The sequence below is a fragment of the Monodelphis domestica genome, chromosome 3 (genome assembly GCF_027887165.1).
Source record: "Monodelphis domestica isolate mMonDom1 chromosome 3, mMonDom1.pri, whole genome shotgun sequence".
NCBI classification, from domain to species: Eukaryota; Metazoa; Chordata; class Mammalia; order Didelphimorphia; family Didelphidae; genus Monodelphis; species Monodelphis domestica.
The window spans coordinates 157,710,310-157,731,307 of NC_077229.1; the positions used below are offsets into that span (position 1 = coordinate 157,710,310).

Consider the following 20,998-nt stretch of genomic DNA (forward strand, 5'->3'; position numbering starts at 1 on the left):
AATTCCAGTACCTTTGTGAAGAAAATCTTAAAAATTCAGTTACAGAGTCAGATCGAACTGAACAAAAGCAATGCTCTTTTGAGATAAGACTTCTATTTTATGGAGTTGGAAGTACTGGTTTTACCTCCTTAGATTTGCATTCTCCTTGCTATTGGTAGAATGGGAGATAATTTTGAATTGTATTACCCATCAAACTGCCTTGGTAAATAAATCCTCTCTATTTTCTAGGTTCTGCAGACATATAGTAGATCCTCAATAAATACTGGTAGAGAAAAATAAATTTAATATTCTCCCTTTGAAATATGTAGCCCATGGTTATGACAAAGCATATTACCTTCCCAAAGCATATGCCACTAGTTGGTAAATAAGTTGGGTGAGAGATTTTTTTAAACAGTTGCCCTTTAAATCAGAACCAGAGACAGAAGGGGGAAAATGTATTGAATATAATCAAATCTTCTTGCCTGTGCAAAATTATTCTCTTCAATGCACTTTTTAATGCTTCATTCAGGCTGATTTTAAATGTCCCAGGGGTTTGCAACAGAAATAGTGTGTAAAATAACCCAATTTTCTAAGCTTGCCAAACCACAATGAGTTCTAATAAGGGTGGAGTGGCAGGCAGGATAGTATTTCCATTAATTTTTGTAATATTAAGTTAATCATATACTGATATTTTTATTGCAGATTTTTAATCATTTTATTACTGGCATGACATATCATACAGAGTACACAGAGAAGAATGAATCCATTTTCCCATTCTAAATGGCACCCAGCTGGATATATAATTATTATAAATGGTGTTCATACTAAATTACAGGCAGGTAAAAGTTCTGTTGAACATTCAGAGAATAAATGGACCAATAAAATGCCCTAAAAATTTGTTATCTTAAATCAATCTTTTGTGGAATAGTTTTACTTTTGAAAGGTGCTCTGAATTTTAAGAAAAGCAGGAAAACATCAAAGAAAGATATAGATCAACATTATTCTCTTCTCACACTAAATGTATGAAGGTTTTCAGTTCATTTATTTTTCTTGAACAGATGAGAAAGTGAAACCATAAGTCCTGGAAGGTACTTTAATAATTAATCCAGAGTACTAATACCAACCAGAGAAATTCTATGGATGTTTGGGAAGCTGTGCCAGTATATTCTTTTCCCTCAACCCCTGTCCCTGTCCCACCCACACCCCCACTTTTTTTAAAAAGTATTCCCATTATCATGAGCCCAGTTCATTTGTTAATAACTCAGTTCTAGAATTCTGATCCAAAGTGGTTTTTAATGATGAATTCTTTCCCACAAGTTCCAGATCCTAGTGTTTTCCTCCTTTCCTATAAGAGTCAAAAAAGAGGAAGTTAACATTTTAATTGGCTATATACATTCAAAATATAGTTGTTAATAGCACTCAAAATAATAATGAATGAGAATAGGTCATTATTTAGGAATATTAAGTAAGAAATATGTCCAGCAAGGGAGACATGTAGTTCTACCTTTTTCTATATCTACATGTATTTGAGTGTACAGTTGTACTTCAATTAGGATCACAGTCAAAAGAAAAAGATATGCTTGACATAATAAGATTTTTTAAGGAAAACATCTCTAAAAAAATAAAATGACATATTACACTTAAAGAAGAACTTTGACCTATATGTTAAAGAAAAAATATGGTCAAAAGATAAGTTCTTCCCCAAAAATTTTCTCATTAATATATAAATTAATAGATATTTTTAACAAAGGAAAAATAATATATGAAAGTCTAAAATCTAAGGGAGAAAAATAGGACACATAATATTGTTTCTTACTTATTAGAAAGGCAGCTCAGAGATCTTCATTTCAAAAGCATATTTGTGGGTAATTGGATGCTATTTCATTAATAAAGAAATAATTCAGTGATAAAGTTATCTACTATTAAACCAGGAGCTGTTATTTAATTAAAATGTATAGGCCATTAAAACTCCTCTATGTCTTGAGCATTTTCATTAAAAATTAGAAATAGGAAACTTCGTAAAGGATTTTTTAGTCTAGTCAATAATGTTGGCTCAAGCTGTATACGTTGCACATGAAACTTCAAAAATTAATAACTGGCAAAAATGGTAGCATTTCAAAAGTATTATGAAATGGAGATTTTCCTTAAGTATTTCAGATAAGAGACTTTTGGGAAATGTCTGAATCATAGGACTTTCAAAGGAAAAGCATCCCTTTGATTAAAAAAAATAAATAAAAATAAGGACAATGATGTCACAAGGGACCCATGATTTGATTTTAAGTTTACTCTTCTTTTAAGCAAAATTCCCTTTTTTGTGTTTATATTTCTATCACAGTAACCAAACTGGCACTGCTCAACTGAAAACACAGGGAATGGCAATCTCCATGGAATGGCAACATAGCTGAGATGACTGAACAATTAGTCTAGTTAAAGAGATCCTCTGATAATTGAGTTGTCTTTTTGTTACACAATCAAGTAAATATTCTATGTTGAATCAGAATTTTTACTCCCTGGAGTTTGACATTTTGGGTATCTGTCATAGAAAAGCAGATGGGGGACATTAAGACAGTGGGAATAGTTTAGCCTAAAGACGTATATTGTACCATGGAACTCCTGAGTTCAGGGAATGAACTTTATGCTCCTTTAGAACTGTCTGATTTGGGGGGAACCTCCAGGTGCATAGTTTATGAGAGAGTTCTTTAATATGTTTCATATTGTTTTGGGCTTCCATAGTTACAGGCAAAGTACTGTTTCAGTCAACATGCCTGCATTATTGACTGCATTATTCAATGTTTACATATTTAGAGTCATTGGAAATGCAGTAGGAAGGGAGAAAATAAGAAAATACTTCTCCAGGAAGTAAGAATTGAACCAATTTACTAATTAGACACTTACCGACTACATCATTAGACTAACTAGTGATATACTATTATCCACGAAGGACAAAGGCAAATAATGGTGGTTCCCAGTCCACTCAGAATGATGTTATCCTAACGTAGCTGCTAGCAACAAGTAGGGCACATAACCACAAGGGTGAAATGGGGATAACCAAGTGCCTGGGGCCTGGTGTGGTAAGATTTTTTTAAAATAAAATATAAATAGTCTATGTATCTTTTGTAAATTCTCTTCCCAACCTAATGGTACACTTTTTAGACTGATGGCCATATATGTCCCAAATATGTCTTGTGCCAACATATTTTACAAAACCAGAGTTTGCCCTTAGCAAGAAAAAATAGAAATAAGTACTTTTGTTTGATAACAGAAAAAAATTATAATAATTTAAAAACAACTTACAGCTATTTAATAAAAAAAAAACTAATGATAATTCTGTAAGTTCAATAGCCAAGTAATTAGCTTTTATTTTTACATATAAATATTAATGTATACAATAAAATCTTTGAGTTAAGATCAGAATTATTGTCTTCATTAATTAATGTCAATAATAATTTTCTTTTTGTTATAAATTACATGTACATCATACCATGTAATATATGAATATATAACAATAATATAATATATGATTTGATATATATATGTAATAAATTATCATAAACATTCTTATCCAAGAGAAACAAATTGTTACATTAGCTATTTCCAAAAATCTATCTCATTGTTTCTTCTCCTCCCTACCACACCTCCTTCCTCCCCAAGAAGGCAGTTAATATGATATATTAACATATTAATATATATTGTTGTACATATATTAGCATATAATACATATTTCCCTATTCATTTTGGTGTGAAATAAGATGCATATTGTTTATACGAGAGGAAAATTCGTGGAGGAAATAAAGTGAAAATGATACATTTTAATCTGCATTTGGGTTCTATCTGTTCCTTCTTTGGAGATGGGTATTCTTTTAGAACATGAATCCCCTGGAGTTGTCCCAGAGCTTTGCCTTGTTAACAATAGTTAAGTCATTCACAGTTGGTTGTCATACATTATTGTTGTTATTGTGTACAACCATGTACAATATTTATTTTCTAAAGCAAACTGATATTGTTTTAAAATGTCAAAAATATTTAAATTTAGAAAAGTTTAACTGACCTGACTTTATCTTCCAGATTCATATATGGATGTCTTAAGTAGGAATCTTATTTTAAAAATTTTATCCCTTGACTTGATACTGTGAAATAACAGTAGCATATTAATGTTCTTATGTACAAAAGCTTTCTAAAACTTCTGTACTTCTTAAGGAAATTGCATCCAACTCGAAATGATACATACAAAATTTGAATGACATGTTCTGTCTTTCTTGTGATTTAAAGAGAAAACAGCTTCTTCTTGTGCATAAATCATTTTCTGGCTTTTGACATCAAGTATATTTTTGTGTTTTGAATTTATATGATTCTTCCTTTTGTAAAATGAAATATTTGGATATTTCTTTCAGAAAGTCAATTAAAGAATGTCAATATTATCATTACTTTATAAATGTGAAAATTCAGGTTAAATGATTGTAGAAAGTAAAAAATAATGTAGTAAAGGAATGAAGTAGGATTCAGATTGGTACTCATGCTATTGCCTACCATTTGTAGTACCTGTCATATAATAGGTGTTTAAAAATATTTAGTGACTTGAATATTGACTCATGTACATTTGTCTAAATTACTAAATATTTTTATCATGAACCCAGAATAGTGACAAAAACTAGTAATATAGTTGATTAAATGGCCACTTATTGACTTTAAAATATCAAGAAATACACTAAATAATGTAAAGAAATAACAATAGCAATAGAGGTAAAAATGAAATCATCAGAAAATATGAATTTTAAGAAAAATAATGAAATTCAAGTCAACTATTAGCTAACTAGTCAATGTGCCATAAAATGTCCTCTATTGCCTATTTCCCACAGGTAAAGCATGAAATTCCTGAGATCAGAACTATTTTACTTCTCTATTTTTACATAAAGCACAACGGCACAATGCTTAAAATATTTTAAGTGCTTAATAATTTTTTCTATTTAAATTATGTTTAATAATCATTTATTGGGAATATATGAATATTACTATAGTAAAGAGATTTCTATGATATTGCATTTATTAAACATTCAAAAGTCTTTGATTCAGTTCTGCAGAAAATACTTGTTTTACCTAAAATAGATAATAAGAAACCCAATTATAAAGAGAAATTAAAGCATATGATAAATACTCTAAAAACTGTAATATAATATAATATAATATAATAAAACAGGTAACTGAAACAATTATGTTAAAAATTAATATAAAACATGATATTTTTTCATGAAGTCACTAAAAGCTTTTTGTGGTTTTTCCTAGTCTTAGTAGATTCATTCTAAACTTTCCTAAACAAAACTAAATATGACTTTCAAATGATAGGATATCAACCAAAACATTTTATTAATATCCTGATGTATATAAGTGACAAAGAATTTTCAACAACTATTTTATCTCATGTAAACCTTCTCTAATGATATAAAAATGTCAGTTTTTTCTTAATAAATGTAAAAATCTTAAAATAAATCAAGGGATATTAATACTGTAGGCTTTGATTATTTTTTAAAATTTATTTTTAAATTAAAAAAACATTTACCTTCTGCCTTCCAAGACAGAAGAGCAATAATATTTCTGTAATAACCAGTTATGATATATGTTCTCAAAACCATGAAATTGGGCTATTAAAATTTTAGAAGGATATTACAAAAAGAAAACAAAGACAAATTAAGCCAAAAATAACAAAACACAGAGATTTTAACTTTAGAGTGGTTATAAGAAGATTAGCATTCCCCTGTCTCCCAAAAAGGAAGATATTATTAGTTCATGTGATAAACAAGTCAAAAATATGTAAAAGTAACACAACAGAAATCACTAAATTGTCAAATTTGGTAATAGGTACCCAATTTGGGAATGCTTAAACAAATGTGATAGAGTGATTCTTAACCTTGGGGGTCAAGGAGAGGGGATGCGTGATCCATTGAGTCTAAAGGATCTATGAATTTGGATCTTTTAATATTTTGATCATTGTATTTTTGTATAATATGTCTCCTTTTTAATATTTTTTTATTTTGTGCACTATTCAGAGAAAAAATCCACAGGCTCCATACTGACACTAGCATGCATAAAACCTAAAGAGGCTATGAATTTCTGACAGTGTAATAGAAATATAATGGACAATGAGTACTCTTTTTAAAAAAATGTATTCAAAGCACTCAGACAAACATGGAAATGAGTCTATGAAATTATACAAGTTAAGCTAGCAGTAGAAACAGTAATTTATGTACAAAATGACCATAATAATAGAAATGAAAACAACACTAAAACATCAAAATATGGTTTTCATGTAATTGACAAAGCTGATTACAGATTTTTAAAAGTTAAAACTAATAATCTTCTTTCTCTTTATCAAATAATAATGAATATATCTCAGTCACAATTATTCTATTAAGTGATTTTACTTAAATGTTTTCATCTAAGATACTCTGTGGAGAATTTTGTTTGTTTGCTTTTAAGGAAGTTAGTCAATAAGCATTCATTAAATATCTATTATGTGCAAGGCACTGTGCTAAGCACTGGGGGTTCAAAAAGAGGCAACAGAAGGTGACTTCCTCTAAGAAGGTCACAATCTAATGAGGAAGACAATAAGCAAATAAATATGTACAAATAAGCTATATCTGAGAAAAAAAAACAAAATATTTAAAATAGAGGAGGAAGTACAATTAAGGGGTATGGAAGAGGGAAGATGATATATTAGTTGCACTTGAAAGAAGCCAAGGAATCCAGTAGGCAGAGATGAAAAGATAAAACATTCCAGCCATCAGAAACATACAAATCAAATATCTGTAGTTAATGTGTCTTGGTGAGGAAAAATAAGGAGGCCACTGGATCAAATGTCACTGGATCAAAGCGTACATGAAACAGAATAAGGTATCTGGAGATTGAAAATATCTCTTGTGTCAAAAACAAGATGTATAGACAAAAGGGATAATGACTATACGTATAATTTTATTGGTATGAAGAACTCCCATGTGAGGAAAGTCCTTCTACCTTTACCTACTGTCCAAGTGAACTGATTAAACATTAAGAAGATAACAGTCTTCCCCAGGGTCCCAGAGCTTGTATATGCAAAAGAGTTTGTACAGGAGACCTCAGACTGTTTTTCCTTTTAGATGGTCACCATTGGTGAGTGAAAGGCTGAGTTAGTGGCCCTGCCTTTCTAGAGGTGTAAACCTCCAAGAAAGGCCCATCATTTTGAGATTCTTTTCCCTGATTAGGGCCTTAGAATTTCTACCTGGCTCAGAGGAAGCCGGAGTTCTCTCTCTCTCTCTCTCTCTCTCTCTCTCTCTCTCTCTCTCTCTCTCTCTCTCTCTCTCTCTCTCTCTCTCTCTCTCTCTCTCTCTCTCTCTCTCTCTCCTTCTCTCTCTCTCTCTCTCTCTCTCTCTCTCTCTCTCTATCTCCTTCTCTCTCTCTCTCTCTCTCTCTCTCTCTCTCTCTCTCTCTCTCTCTATCTCCTTCTCTCTATCTCCTTCTCTCTCTCTCTCTCTCTCTCTCTCTCTCTCTCTCTCTCATTCCTTAATATCTTCTCTCTATTATAAAATTAACTACCATAAATTCCATTTTACTTTAGTAATTCATTTGGGGATTTAGAAATTAAATCCCTGGTGACCACCAATTGATGTATTCCAGAACAACCACAATTAAATTTAACAGGTGGTAAAGAATTGGAAACTAAAGTGACAACCTTCAATTGGGGAATGGCTTGAACAAATTGTGGCATTATGGTGGTGATGGAATATTATTTTTCTATATGGAATGATGAACAAAAAGGTTTTAGAATGAGTTGGAAAGACCTACATGAACTGATGCAGAGTAAAATAAGGAAAACATTGTACACAGTAACAGCAATATTGTAGAATGATTAAATGTGAAGAATTTGCTACTAATAGTGATATAAAGATCCAGAATAATTCTGAGGGACTTATGAAAAACAAAGCTTTCCAGCTTCAGAAGAATTTATAGAGTAGGAATGTAGATGAAACCAAATGATTTATCACTTTTTTATTTGGGAATATGTTTGGGGGTTTGGGTTTTATAAGATAACTCATTTACAAAAATGAATAATATGGAAATGTTTTGCATGAAAATACATATATAATCCAGAATTCATTGCTCACTAGCTCTGAGCAGGGGGAGGGAAGAATGGAGGGAGACAATTTGGATTATATAACTTTGAAAAATGTATTTGTAAATTTGTTATAATATGATAATTTAATTTAAAAATAAAAATTTGATTTGGGGGTACAAAAATTTCATATGAATTATAACCTCATAAATTTCCTTGCCAATATTATCATTGAATACCTGAACCTGAAAATTTAGGATAGTTCAAAGGCAGATTCCTCCCTAGAATGTAGATACCAGTGGTCCTTCACTCTCAGTGAACCAAATCATTATTCTCTCCTGGTAAAAGAAATGGCTTCCATTTTTAAACCAGATAAATTACATTAAAAATAATAGATATTGCATTCACAATTAGGATATTTATCTGAATATTATAATATAGGAAACAATGACTCTGAAAATACACTAATATTTATTTCTTGTGGTTATAGGACAAGAGAAAAAAGATTTTTAGAAATATAAGAAACAATTGATACTCTACCTGGGAAATAATTAAATGGATTGAAAGAAAATAATTAAATGCATACATAAAATTGATACACAGATTATTTAATCAAGTGTTCTTTTCTGTTAGTTATATCAAAATATAGCATTTTAACATAGCTATTAATAGTCCAATATAGAAATATAGCCTATTAAAAAAGTCACATATTTCAAATAAAGGGATTATTTTTTGCAAAAGAATTCAACCTAGGAGGCTAATGGGCCAGTAACAAATAAGAAGTTAGCTATATCCTCATTGGTAGGAACATTTTAAAATGTGTATGGGATTGTATAAATGATGCCATCTACAGTACTAATGTGAAATATTTTAGCAAAATAATAAAAAAGTGATAACTCATGCCTAATCAGTCACAGAAACAAGAGACTACTTCAGCACTGCATATCAATGATTGCTCCCTATCCTACAGACTCCAATAACATATTATGTAACCACAAAGCAATTAAAAACCTTGAGGGAAACAGCTATTCCAATTGCTTACCAGTGATGTCTATGAAAGTTGGTATTTGTTTATCAGAGACATAATTTAATTTTTTGCCACTGGAAAGATTATAAAGCTTCAATGTTCTTTTTCAAGGAAAATATATCCCTCAAATACTGAATTATGGAAAAGCTTTTATAAAGATCTTACACCCAAACTCATTATCATTGTTAAAGAGTATACAAAATAAGGTTTTTCAGTGGAAATGACATTAAGACTATTCACCATTGATATGGCTCTTAGCAACCTAAGGTCCATCTGATAGGCCTTGTTTCTTTCAACTAGTATTGGAGATTTTAGTCAGGATATCATTAATATGTCTCACATGTAAATATTTTCACAACCATATTTCAATTTGTATTCTTTTGTAAAATCTAAGTATTTCATTTTATGAATTTAAAAATATTATTCTTATTAAGGATTCAGAGTTTTCACCACATGATCAAAGGCATTCTTGATACACTAAAGATCGAGAAGACCTATATTCAAATGTGAAATTCTTAAGAATTGGCTCCATTTTCTATGCTCCTAGTAATTAGTATATTTCTTCATACAAAGTGCTTAATAATTTTTTAAATTTATTCATCCATCCATTCAAATGATTGTTGGCCTATAGAATAACATCAGACAAACCAACTTTTTCCTCTTTTTTTAATTGAGCTGGCAACATTTGGATTGGAATGAGATATAACCATATAGCCAACTCATATAATGAGATATAACCATGAAGGAGGAGAATTTAGATATGACTAGATACTTGTGCTCAGTTTGTATATGATATTAAAAAGATGGAAATAGGGGAAGATAAGTTCAAAGTTAGAGGAAAGCACATTTGTAAAGGGATAATTGGAAATCTTATCTTAATCATTGCTAACTTTCTTTTTTCTTTTTTTTTGTTTGTTTATTAATTTATTTTTAAAACCCTTACCTTCCTTCTTGGAATCAATACTGTAGATTCATTCCAAGGCAGAAGAGTGGTAAAGGCTAGGCAATGAGGGGTTAAGTGACTTGCCCAGGGTCCCATAGCCAGGAAGTGTCTGAGGTCAAATTTGAACCCAGCACCTCCCCTCTCTGGCCCTGGTTCTCAATTCACTGAGTCACCTAGATGCCCCCTCATTGCTAAATTTTAGAAGAATTCTCTCAAATAATTTCAGGCCTGATCCCTTCTCTTGACCATAGGAATAGGAAGGCAAAACCAAAAAATGCATTTTGTGTTAGAAAGAATAATTTATTTAAATAAGCATTTATTAAATACCTACTACATATACTACACTAGGTGCTAGAATCCTTTTATTATTCCTAAAGATTCCTAAAATGTTGACAGTTTAAAATGGCCATCAATTTGTAGTTAGATAAAAAAATGCATTGCTGCAAACTTATGATCACTTAAAATACCTATATTTTATCTTCTCCACATTCCCAAAATGCCAAGTATTAAAGTACCTAATCACTGCACAGAGTTCACATTAGAATAAAATTAAAATTAGGAAATCTTTACTGTATTATGATTTGTGGGAGATAATATGATAAAGACTTAAGAAAATCCTTGTGACCCTAACACCCATGCATCTTCCCAAAGAAAACTCTTTATTGGAGTATTACCAGATTATACTCAAAGACATTTTATATAGATATTGATATACACACAGCCATGAAAATCATTAATAAAAGAACAAAAAGAGGAAATATTTGCATATGACCTTACCCAAAGTATTCAAAAAGAGGAATTGGGGCTCAGACAGTTTCATATCATATTGAGAAATTCTTGTTTTCAAAAAGATGAGTATTGATATGAAGTATAAAGTTATTAGGCTGTATGCGTGTATATGTATTAGTTGACTGACAGGATGAAATAATAATCCTCTCAAGTCTTCTGCACAATCTCAGACTTCATAAGGAATAACTCTTGGAAATGCTTTACAGGGTGAAATGTTTGCATCATTTCTAGTTGACAAACATAATCCATCTCATCACACTATGAATAAGGGATGGAACCTCAGAGTCATAGATTGAGAAGACAAAGGAAATGATTCACCAAATTTATTGTAATCATCAAAGTCAAAATATACATGTAATGTGTTTATAGTGACAATTATTTTAATAAATCCACTTAATTTACAATAATATTAAAACATTGAACAAAGCCACTGAATAAAATTCATTCTGCTTTGTTACTTAGCACACACATATATGTGCATATACATATATTCATATACATATACACAGAGAATTTGGATTTTACCACTTTTATTTGCATCCCTTGCTAATTCTTTTATTAATAGCCATTTTTAAGCTTTGTATTCCTGTAGTACTCACTCCTGAGCACTAATCATTCTTTTCAATGCTAGAAATTAAATATAATAGAAAAATATATCAATAATATGGATTGTGAGTTTATTATTCTTTATGCCTCATCACTTTAAAAGCAATGGACAATCACCTCAGGGTAACTTTCCAGGGAAGAATTAATTGAGAAATCTTTAGTGGTAGTTATATTTTCCAGAATTAAAAGTAAAGGCAAGATATGATATTTTGACCTTAGATGTGGGTTTGAAATCTTGCTTTCTTGTTTAGTTACCTTTATGACCTTGCACAAGATATTTCAGTGTTTTGAACAGCACTTACATATAGAAAAGTTGAGAGATTTACTTAAGGCAATTCAATAAGACAAAGCTGGGCCACAAAAAGATTGCAGATTTTACGGCTCTTCTTCAGTCCAGTGGAAGATTGGGAAATTTACCTATTGAAGAGATACCAATTTCCTTAAAAGTAGAAGAAAAATTTTAATCATCTGTCTAATTTTGCATCAAAATAGCACCAATTATAAGGTTCTGTGTCTTGCAGATGGAAATGTGAAGGGATGTCTCTAATCTTCTGTATATTCTAATGTAAAAACTAAATCATCTCTTTAGGAAACACATATCACTTCAATCAGGGTCCTCCAACAAATGGACCCTCCAACAAGCACGATCTCATTTTTGTTCCTTCTGCCTTAAATTTAATCATAAATATCATCCACATACAAACATAGGGAGAAAAAAAACACTTCAAGAGTATAAATTGTTAAAGGGAATTGATCTTCACATTGGCACATCAAAGAAACACCATTAATCTTCCTTCATTCAAGTAGAAATATCTATGAAAACATAAAATATATTATCATTTACTTATTTATCCCTTCAACAAATGTTCTTTAAAGATTTGTGAAAATTATGGGATTTTTAAATTAAGAAGAGATCTTAGATAACACCTAATGTAGCACCTTCTTAAAGTTTGAGAGTACTCTATTATAGTCTCATCAAAAAGTAGAAACAGAGAACATAAAATTATTCATGAGGGTCCTTGGAGACAGCAAGTTGACTTAGTTTTAAAATCTGAGTTCCACTATATTTTATTATATTTTTATTTATTTTGTTTAATATTTCCCAATTACTTGTTCAGCTAGTTGGGAAGGATATGTTTACCCCCTCTGTTCTATAACACACCCCAAAAGTCTTTCCATTTGATTAAAAAAAAAACTGCTCCTCTGCAATAGTCTATCTCTTTTTCCTTATTCTTCTCTCTAGGATAGAGACCAACTGAATGACAGATAAAGCTTCATATCCTTTAAGTCACCTATGCCAACACCACTTCCCTTCTACTTCTTGTTTTATACAATGATCTATAATGTTCTGACCATCTTGGACATTGGATACTGCTATTATTGTCTTGTTTTCAGTTACATCCAACTCTTCAGGACCCCTTTTGGGGTTTTCTTGGCAATGATACTGGAGTGGTTTGCTAGTTCTTTCTCCAGCTCATTTTACAGATGAGAAAATTGAGGCAAACAGAGATAAATGACAATCAGTGTCTGAATTCAGATTTGAAGTCAGGAAGACTAGTCTTCCTGATTCCAGGCCTAGCACTCTATCTTCACCAGACATTGAAGGTTCTCCAACTTATGAATGCCTTTCCTAAAATGTGTTACCTTAAACTGAAAATAATTTTTCAGGTGTAGTCTAGCCAGAATAAAGTACAATGAAATTATTACTTAGCCATATTTCTGGACATTGTCTCCATTTATGAAGCTTAGGAAAAAGAATTTTTTGAAGCCATGTCATATAATTGACTGATGTTTAGTTTGCAATCAATAGAAAGACTAAATTAATAATAATATAAATAGCTATAGCACTTACCTCACAGTCTTATGGTGAACCCAAAATAAGACTGTGCCTATTAAATCCATTATATGATCTCTAATTACTGGTATTTTTACTATTATCATCATTGCATACAAGAAGCTGTTTGCCTTATATACTGCAAAATGTCCCTCTAAAGGGAGAGAATCATATCTTTTCTATAATAAGTAAACATAAAATAGGAAAGAGAAGAGTCAAGCAAACAAACATTTATTTATTAAGTGTCTAAAATGCCCAAAGACCTGAAGCAACAAAGACCAATTCCTATCAGAGGTCACATTCTACCATGGGAAATAGTATGCAAACTACACACAAACAAAATAGATACACAACAAGTTGAAGATTACCAACAGAAGAAAAGTACTAGCACTAAGGAGACTAAGGAAAGGAAAAGATTCATGATGAATAACTTGAGAGATAAATATGTCAGACAAAAAATTATAAGAGAATAAGCAAGGTTTGTGGCAATATAAAAAAGAAAAGTTTGTCTTTCTATGGGAAAAGCCTCAGAAATAAAAAAAAACTGACCAAGAGTTAATTGTGGTGATTGATATCTATAAGAAACATTGGAGAATATGATACCTGAATTTCCAAAAAGTTTAACCAGAATTCCAATAAAGCTTTTTATTGAATTATTCTATCTAGAAGGATGCAGAAATTGCTGCCAATATACTGTTTCACAGTTTGTACCAGGGAGTAAATACTTCTATCCAGGATATGCAAGATAGCACATTTTAAAATGTTGTTTTAAGATGAATATTAATTTTTGCTTCCTCTAAGTTCATCCCTTTAATCTTCCCATTCTCATGTAACTCTTACATTAACTTAAATAATGGCTGACTTTTCAGAGGGGAAAATTGCAATTTCAAACAAATTAGGTAATTTTCTGAAAAAGAAAATAGATGAGATTTAAACTCCTGAGACACATAATACAAGTCTAGTAATTGAGACACTAGTATAATCATGCTTTTATAAAAAAGGAGGGACATATTTTGAATTAAGTCTAACATGGTAGTTGGTCTTCCTTTTCTTTATCAGTTAGCAATAGGCTAAAGTGTGCCAGAAAGGCCTCTAACACATAATATCTGCCTTCATTGACAGAGAAACTATAGAAAGAAAAGCATTATAATTTTGGGAAGAGAAAAAAGGGAAGAGAATTTTGAATTAGTTCAGTAATTATGGTTTAAAAAATGGAACAAGGTAAGAGACCTCTCTAAACTGGTTATATACCAGTTCAACCAGCAATTTCTTTTCTGAGCATAAGGAAGTAAAAGATGAAATGGAAATTTCCATAGATGCCAAAATATTTACAGCAGAATTCTGAATGTGTATCTGTGTGTATGTGTGTGTGTCTGTGTGTGTGTGTGTGTGTGTGTGTGTGTGTGTGTGTGTGTGTGTGTGTGTGTAAAGAGGCCCTTATGCTCTGAAATCTCTGTGGGATTAATATTAATACAAATCTTTTTTTTTCCTGTTACAATTTAAATGATCATACAGTATTGCTTTTTTTGGTTGTTTGGGGAGAAGGAAGAGGCTGAGTGAAGGAGTTTCTTCTTTGGAGAAGTAGAGAACAAGGGACCTAGTTATATAAACCTTAAAATTTCTTAGACTTACAAATGTTGGAAATTTCACCATTGGGAAATTTCATACTTGAAAAATTCCCTATTGACAGTGGGAACTCTAATGGAATGTGAACCCCATTGGCATGGGAGGTTCCTCCTCCTCCCTTCTTAAGATTACTTTAGGACAGAAACCTTTTGCTGAACAATGGAAAGGGCTTTGACCTATGCTTAAGCATAGAACAGGAATTTCTTTGAGTCATGATTGATTTTAGAATTTATACAATAGAGATACTTGGAATGACAGAACCAGGTCTTGGAAATTACAATCTCCACCCTACTCAGTCCTAACAGGATTTAGGAAGGGCTGCAGCATAGATCAAAATTTAATTATTTGAGAATATGACCTTCAACAGACATGTGCAAAGCCACAGACCTCTGGGTGGTCCTGGGTTAAGCTAGAGCCACCATTGGCACAGGGAAGACATGGACAGTGATTGGTAGATGTGAGAATGGAGGGGAGGGAACTTGGATGGTTTGCTTAAAGAGAGAGGGGTCTGAGGACTGAGGGTGGTTGGTTGGAGAGTTTTGGCTCTGAGTGGTTGGAGAGGTGCTCTGAGAAGCTTGCTCTGAAGGTAGCTGGAGGTGGAGGCCCCTGAGACTGTTTCTCCATTTTGGTCACATGAGTAATAGGGACTGATCTCCTTTCTTTGCCCCAGCTATCTAAGGGCTTGGGCCTTTTGGCCCAGCCTAAACAGAAGGGGTATTTAAGCCCTATTCCCTTCTCTCTCCCTCTCTCTCTCTATCTCTAATACCTTTCTTCATCCTGTTTGTAATTAAACTCCATAAAAGGTTGACTGCTGACTTGAGTTTTCATTTAGGAATTACATAGCTGAATTCCTTGGTGACCTTAAATTAATATATATCAGTCTTTTAAAGTGATTTCCTTGTCACAGTTATCTACTTCTGGAGCCAGTTGATCAGAATTGCAAGGCATGTACCAAGGCAAATTAGTTTGGTTTCTCTTCTAAAGGATGAAGGTTTGACTTTGAATCAATTCTATGTCCCTAATAAGAGGGGACAAAGACCCATTAACCCTGAGAGGGACCAATATTTCCTGTGAATACAGAGTGTTACTTTTTTCTTTTCTTTGTTTAGAGTTAAGAAAGACTTTTGTATGCACTAAAAGAAGTACCAGGTATGTAAAACCTTTATAAAATGCTGTTTCTCAATTTGTTTAGCCATGTATTTCAAAGTATGAGAGAATGTTGATCAGCAAATGTGATTATGAATTATGACGTAGATTTTTTTCATGAGATTCTTTCATACAAGACACAGGAGAAGGCATTCTAAATGAATAATTCAAAAGTGTCCTCAAATCATTAAGGAATGATTTGTAATTATGAACGGTGTCTAAACATACTCTAGTCAATTTACTAAAGACATCAAAAATGAAAGAGAAGGAGTCCTGAGAAGGAATCTGTTGTTGAGGAAGGACAGAGAAAAGAGTCACAGTCTCAGCACTGGTTCCAATCTTCTCCATGATGCTGTTAACTATAAGCAAACCTTGCAAATTTCAGAAGGTTAGAGGAAGTGTACTTTTCATCAGACTCATAGTAGCATTGTCAGCACATAGCAACTAGCAAAACATATTTGCTTTGGGAGCCAAAAATAATAGAATTAGACAAACTGAGCCACGGCAGCTTACAAATTTTACCAAAAGATCACAAGAAAATCTAAACTATAAATAAGGGGAACCGTTTCAAGATTCCAGCAAGAATCCTTAAAGAGCTATAAACTACCTGCAAGTTATTTAATATTGAGTACACCTTCCCCTAGACTGTCAATTTGTCAGGGACTGTATTAATTACTTTTTAAAGGGGATATTTTGTGTCAACTGTGCCAACTATACCTTCATAGTAAAAATTGGTTTCTAATAGTTAAATACATTTAGCTAACTAATATGAACTGATATTCATAGAGGTAGTAGAAAAAGGCATACTGCTGAGTATTCATGGGCTATAGCATTAGGAAGCCACTTTCACCTACCCTAAGAACCAGTAAATACTGGGCCTACATCTGTGTTGGCAAACTTAAAGCACTTGTGCCAAATAGGAGCACTCAGAGCCCTCTCTTTTGACATGCCTGCTATCATCCCAGGACAGAGTTCACCAAAGTTCATTACTAGAAAGCCAGAGGGGCAGGGGGCAGGGCTACTCCTCTCCCAGTCTCCATGCAATTTGAAATTTGGCCACTCAGTCTCTAAAAGGTTCACCATCACTAGGCTAGAGTCATGAAGACCTGTGTCAAAATATGTCCTCCAACATTTACTAGTGATAGACAACTAATTTAACATGCTTCCCTGTTTTCTCATAAAATGAGGGTAATAATAGCACTTACCTTATGAAGTTATTCTGAAAATAAAATGGGTTAATATTTGTAAAAAGCCCTTAACACAGGGCCTGAGAGATAATAGATGCTTAACAAATGTTTATTTCATTCCTTCATGAGTATTTAAAGGATAATACAATAATCACAAGGAGTCATCATAAATTCTATAAGAACAAATTAAGTCAAATATTTCCCTTTACTTCTATCATTAAGTGGGAGGTCAGAGGAATTGCTAGAGTAGTGAAGTAGATACTTTATTTGAACAAAGAATTTAACAAAGGCTCCCATGATATCCTTACATGTAAGATCTTGAAATGTGCCAGGATGATATTAATACACATACCCAAAGACTATTGATTAGTTAGAAAGCCAAGACTTCAGATTTTGACTTTGTACCATTGAAGATTTTTTAAAAATTAAAGAATACTAATGAAATATTTCTAAATAAAGTTGAATGAAATAGCAGGTCAACATCAAAATGCTATTTGATAGGCTAAAACTCAGGACAAAATTAAGAAGATTAATTTGAATAGGACTTAATATCAAGTCTTGCTCTTAGAGTTTTTTAATGATATATTTCAAGTATAGGAATAAGGTGTAAGATAATTTTAGTATTGTGACATAAAATATAAATTAATTGGTCACCAGCAAAAAATCCCAAATAAAATATCCAAGTCAGTCTGAGTATTTATGGTAATTTTAATTAATATAGAGGGAAGGATTTAAGGAGAAAGAGGGAAGAGGATATAGGATTTCCCCCGCCTGGCCTGTGCCAGGGGGAGTTCAAGATCTCTGCCACTAGGTCTCTAAAGGAGATTAGAGGCTTCTAAGAGGTGAGATGCAGCCACAGCAGTACTCAGGGGGAAATTTATATCCTTGAGTTCATATATAAACAAATTAAGAAGGGCAGAGGTCAATGACTTGGGCATACAAATTAAAAAACTAGAAAGTGAACAAATTAAAAACCCTCAGATGAAGACTAAATTAGAGATCCTAAAAATCAAAGGAGAAATTAATAAAATTGAAAGTCAAAGAACTATTGATTTAATAAATAAGACTAGAAGCTGGTACTTTGAAAAAAAAACAAATAAAAATGACAAAGTACTAGTCAGTCTACTTAGAAAAAGGAAAGAAAAAAAATTGACAGTATCCAAGATGAAAAGGGAGACCTCACCTCTAATGAAGGTGAAATCAAGGCAATCATTAAAAACTACTATGCCCAATTATATGGCAAAAAATATGGCAATCTAAATGATATGGATGAATACTTACAAAAATATAAATTGCCTAGACTAAAAGAAGAAGAAATAAATTACCTAAACAACCCCATATCAGAAAAAGAAATTGAACAAGCCATCAAAGAACTCCCTAAGAAAAAATCCCCAGGGCCTGATGGATTCACAAATGAATTCTATCAAACATTCAAAGAACAGCTAACCCCAATACTATACAAACTATTTGACAGAATAAGCCAAGAAGGTGTTCTACCAAATTCTTTTTACGACACAAACATGATACTGATCCCAAAGCCAGACAGGTTAAAAACAGAGAAAGAAAACTATAGGCCAATCTCCCTAATGAATATAGATACAAAAATCTTAAATAGGATACTAGCAAAAAGACTCCAGCAAGTCATCACAAGGGTTATCCACTACGATCAAGTAGGATTCATACCACGAATGCAAGGATGGTTCAATATTAGGAAAACCATACACATAATTAACCATATAAACAAGCAAACAAGCAAAAAAAAAAACATAACAAAGTTCATTTCGAAGAACAAAGGATCAAGGATATCCAGGGAAATAATAAAAAATAAAATACAAAGGAAGGGGGCCTTGCAGTCCCAGATCTCAGACTATATTATAAAGTGGTCATCACAACAATTTGGTACTGGCTAAGAGACAGAAAGGAGGATCAGTGGAATAGACTCGGGGTAAGTGACCTCCGCAAGACAGTATATGACAAACTTAGCTTTTGGGACAAAAATCCACTATTTCATAAAAACTCCTGGCAAAATTGGAGGACAGTGTGGGAAAGATTAGGTTTAGATCAACACCTCACACACTACACCAAGATAAATTCAAAATGGGTGAATGACTTGAACATAAAGAAGGAAACTATAAGAAAATTAGGCGAACACAGAATAGTATACATGTCAGATCTTTGGGAAGGGGGAGGCTTTAAAACCAAGCAAGACTTAGAGAGAGTCACAAAATGCAAAATAAATAATCTGGAATACATCAAATTAAAAAGTTTTTGTACAAACAAAACCAATGTAACTAAAATCAGAAGGGAAGCAACAAATTGGGAAACAATCTTCATAACAAAAACCTCTGACAAAAGTCTCATTACTCAAATTTATAAAGAACTAAACCAATTATACAAAAAATCAAGCCATTCTCCAATTGAAAAATGGGCAAGGTACATGAATAGGCAATTTTCAGTTAAATAAATCAAGACTATTAATAAGCACATGAAAAAGTGTCCTACATCTCTTATAATCAGAGAGATACAAATCAAAACAACCCTGAGGTATCACCTCACAACTAGCAGATTGTTCAACATGACAGCAAAGGAAAGTAATGAATGCTGGAGGGGATGTGGCAAAGTAGGGACATTAATTCATTGCTAGTGGAGGTGTGAATTGATCCAACCATTCTGGAAGGCAATTTGGAACTATGCCCAAAGGGACCTAAAAGACTGTCTGCCCTTTGATCCAGCCATAGCACTGCTGGGTTTGTACCCCAAAGAGATAATAAGGAAAAAGCCTTGTACAAGAATATTCATAGCTGCGTTCTTTGTGGTGGCCAAAAATTGGAAAATGAGGGGATGCCCTTCAATTGGGAAATGGCTGAACAAATTGTGGTATATGTTGGTGATGGAATACTATTGTGCTAAAAGAAATAATAAAGTAGAGGAATTCCATGGATACTGGAACAACCTACAGGAAGTGATGCAGAGCAAAAGGAGCAGAACCAGGAAAACATTGTACACAGAGACTGACACACTGTGGTACAAGAGAAAGTAATGGACTTCTCCAGTAATGGCTTTACAATGTCCCTGAACAACCTGCAGTGATCTACTAGAAAAAAAAATAAACTATCCTCAAGCAGAGGACAAACTGAGGAAGTAAAAATACCGAGGAAAAGCAACTGCTTGACTACAGAGGTTGAGGGGACATGATCGAGGAGAGACACTAAATGAGAGCCCTAATGCAAATAGCAACAACAAGGAAATGGGTTCAGAGCAAGGACACATGTGATACCCAGATGAATCGGGTGTGGGTTGGGAAGGGGGGGAGGGGGAAGAACATGATCTGTTTCCAATGAACAATGTATGAAATAACCAAATAAAATAATGTTTTAAAAACTTTAAAAAAAAGAAATAATAATGATTCAATGAAGGGATGGAAAAGTATTTACTCAACACTAATGATGCATAATATTATATTTGAACAGAAAATATTCTTAATTCATACATAGCTTTATATGCCCCGAAAAGAGAGTTTGTGGATCCTCTATTTACAGTGATTCTATTATGCAGAATGACTAATAAGTAAAACAAATTTAAAGTACTCTTTGTGTGCCAAGCACTATGATAGGCAGTGAGGACCCAAACATAAAAATGAAATAATCCCTGCCCTTGAGGAGTTCATATATAAAACACCATAGAGTTCTTCAAAACACTAACCTAGTAAGAGTCAATAAGCATTCTTTTTTTCTATGTCAGAAAAAGGTGTTTTTTAAGATGTCATTAAATTTTATGATAC

At 32.6% G+C, this 20,998-nt stretch overlaps 1 long non-coding RNA gene across 1 annotated transcript in view; it reads right to left on the reverse strand.

The window, feature by feature from the left end:
• Positions 1-667: 667 nt before the first annotated feature.
• Positions 668-20,998, reverse strand: part of LOC103099749 (uncharacterized) — a 110,867-nt gene continuing 90,536 nt past the window's right edge. The window contains exons 2-3 of the long non-coding RNA XR_465323.2: positions 11,727-11,841; positions 668-1,324 (exon numbers count right to left, since the gene is read on the reverse strand). This is a non-coding gene — a long non-coding RNA (uncharacterized LOC103099749). The remainder of the gene's footprint in view (positions 1,325-11,726; positions 11,842-20,998) is intronic.